Raw genomic sequence first — 3460 nt, forward strand, 5'->3', positions numbered from 1 at the left:
GTAGGAAGAAGAAGAAGAAGAAGGCATGAATATGAAGGAGATTGAGTAATTATGATTTGATGATTGGTCAAAATTATTACAGATTCAGCTAAGAGGAATATATATGCTAGATGCATTACCCAAAAAATTCTAAAAAACGAAAATGCCATTGTGAATTTAGCAAGGGAAAGCAAGGATGGCACACATTGGGTAGCATATAAGAAAGTTGGCTCTAATGTATGGTATTTTGATCCAATTGGAAATTTACAACCGCCATACGAATTGGACAAATATTGGAAAAAGAAAATGGAGTAAATATATTTATAATGTGGAGCATATGCAGCAATTAAATAGCAATTTTTGTGGCCATCTTACATTATTGTTTCTTGCAAATCAGTTGTAATTAAGTGTTTGTGGTGAACACACAAGATGGTCGTTATTACCTTAAGATCAAAGTCAAGTAACCTCTATGAACATTTACAAGAAATTATAGAATTGGACAAAAATTGTGAATGGGAAATTGGACTGATTAATTTTTCTAGTTACAATAGTATTGCAAACATAAACAAAGGAACAAATTCTAGCTTCAAATATGGCGATAAGTTAATCATGTTGGATACCGGCGCATATGAACTTGAAGATATTATAAAATCTTTAAAGAATAAATTGAATATTGATGGGAAGAAGAATAAACTTATTATATGTGCAAATGCAAATACTATGAAGATTGAAATTTATTCTGATAAGCCTATTGATTTAACACGTTCTGATTCGATTGCTAAGATACTCGGTTTTGATAATGTTGTTTTGCAAGCAAATAAATGGTATTATTCCAAACATTTGGTTAACATAGCAAGCATTGACAGTATTCTTGTTGAGTGTAATTTAGCATGTGGCAGTTACTTTAACGGGAAAGAAAAACATATAATCTAAGGATTTTTGCCAAAGGTTCCTAGCGGTTATTTAAACAACGAAGTACCCTCTCCAATTATTTATGTACCTTTGAATACACGTCGAATTCAACTATTAATGTAAAGGTGACAGACCAGAACGGATCGTTTATTGATTTCCGCGGAGATACAATTACAATTAGACTGCACATACGTGAAAAACAAAAGTAATGGGATATCTTGTTTTTAATCCGCATTCGAATAAGAGCAATCAAGTCATTAGAGAAAGGAACGTTGTCACAAAGTAAAATTGTGACGAGAAAATAATAAATAATATTATTGAAAGACGCTCGGCTATCAGCAATGCTAGCCGACCGCGGAGATAAGGGAGGTACCGATGGCGCACCATCTTCCGCGCATCAAGACGATTTCCACCGCCTCTGGCGGCGGCTCAACTCCATCCCCTCCACTTTGGGGGAGTATTTAAAGGCCGGACGAGCCCCAGACCACAGCATTCCGCTCACAACCTTCCTGCTCCTTGTATAGCGGCCCGTTGGCTGCCGTACGTCCTCGACCTCCTGCCCTGGTACAGCGGACCGTTGTCTGCCGTCCCTGTCCTCCCATCTACCTAGGCCACAGCGGACCGTTGTCTGCCGTCCTGTCCTCCCATCTACCTAGGCCACAGCGGACCGTTGTCTGCCGTCCCTGTCCTCCTCTCCCTAGGGCACAGCGGACCGTTGTCTGCCGTCCCTGTCCTCCCAACTCCCTAGGGCACAGCGGACCGTTGTCTGCCGTCCCTGTCCTCCCATTTCCCCAGGGACAGCGGCCATGTCTGCCGTCCCTGACCTTCCATTCCCCCAGGGCACAGCGGACCGTTGTCTGCCGTCCCTGACCTTCCATCCCCTAGGGCACAGCGGACCGTTGTCTGCCGCCCTGTCCTCCCATCTCCCTAGGGCACAGCGGACCGTTGTCTGCCGTCCCTGTCCTCCCATTTCCCCAGAGCACAGCGACCGTTGTCTGCCGTCCCTGACCTCCCATCTCCCTAGGGCACAGCGGACCGTTGTCTGCCGTCCCTGTCCTCCCATTTCCCCAGGCACAGCGGACCGTTGTCTGCCGTCCCTGACCTTCCATTCCCCCAGGCACAGCGGACCATTGTCTGCCGTCCCTGACCTTCCATCCCCTAGGGCACAGCGGACCGTTGTCTGCCGTCCCTGACCTCCCATCTCCCTAGGGCACAGCAGACCGTTGTCTGCCGTCCCTGTCCTCCATTTCCCCAGGGCACAGCGGACCGTTGTCTGCCGTCCCTGACCTCCATCTCCCTAGGGCACAGCGGACCGTTGTCTGCCGTCCCTGTCCTCCCATCTCCCCAGGCACAGCGGACCGTTTCTGCCGTCCCTGTCCTCCCATCTCCCCAGGGCACAGCGGACCGTTGTCTGCCGTCCCTGTCCTCCCTTTCCCCAGGGCACAGCGGACCGTTGTCTGCCGTCCCTATTCTTCCTTCTCCCCAGGGCACAGCGGACCGTTGTCTGCCGTCCCTATTCTTCCTTCTCCCCAGGGCACAGCGGACCGTTGTCTGCCGTCCCTATTCTTCCTTCTCCCCAGGGCACAGCGGACCGTTGTCTGTCGTCCCTATTCTTCCTTCTCCCCAGGGCACAGCGGACCGTTGTCTGCCGTCCCTATTCTTCCTTCCCCCAGGGCACAGCGGACCATTGTCTGCCGTCCCTATTCTTCCTTCTCCCCAGGGCACAGCGGACCGTTGTCTGCCGTCCCTATCCTGTCTGTCCTTCCTTTTCCTACTTCACTGGAGCGGAACCGAGGCCGTAAGGCCGATACAAAATTACATCAAAGTGGTGCCATCAGAGAAGAGAGCGAACTTCACGCCGTCAGAAGCACCAGGAGGTGCTGTTCACGCCAGCTGAGGCACAAAGAAGAAGGAAGAGGAACTTCGACTTGCCTCCTTTCCCCGCCCACATTACGACTGAGCGAAGTCATCCAGGAGCAACACCTGGGTATCAATCACCCACCTCTGAAGCTACTCAGGGTGTACGTGATAGATTGGCGCCCAACGTGGGGCACGAGGCAACGAAGTAAGAATCATGAGTGAACAGGAGAGTCTGATTCAGATGCTCAACACCAGGAGCTGACAGTGGATCAGTCGGTTGAGGACGTAAACCCCGAGGTGATAGCCGACCCCAGAGTTTCCTGGATCTATAAATTGAAAAAGGAAGAAGCATTCAATCTTCTACAAGATTGGGGCATAGTGTCATCTGGAACACTTGCTGAGTTGAGAAAGTTGTTAGTAGAACAACATAAGAAGATGGCAGTACGTTATCCCAGCCCAAGACCCGGCATAATGAGCGGAAGCAGTGGGGAAACTAAACACTTGGTGACAGGTACCCATACTGAGGTTAGAACCAATATTCACACAAACCCCCTCATGGACCCAGGGGCGGTATGTGACAAGGTAAGAAGCTGGAGACTGTCATTCGACGGCCAATCAGATGCTCCCAGCTTCTGGAAAGGCTAGACGAGCTACAACAAGCCTATGGGCTCACTGGCAACCAGCTACTAGTCGCGCTGCCTGAATTACT

The sequence above is a fragment of the Nilaparvata lugens genome, chromosome 12, assembly GCF_014356525.2.
Source record: "Nilaparvata lugens isolate BPH chromosome 12, ASM1435652v1, whole genome shotgun sequence".
In the NCBI taxonomy this organism is placed as follows: domain Eukaryota; kingdom Metazoa; phylum Arthropoda; class Insecta; order Hemiptera; family Delphacidae; genus Nilaparvata; species Nilaparvata lugens.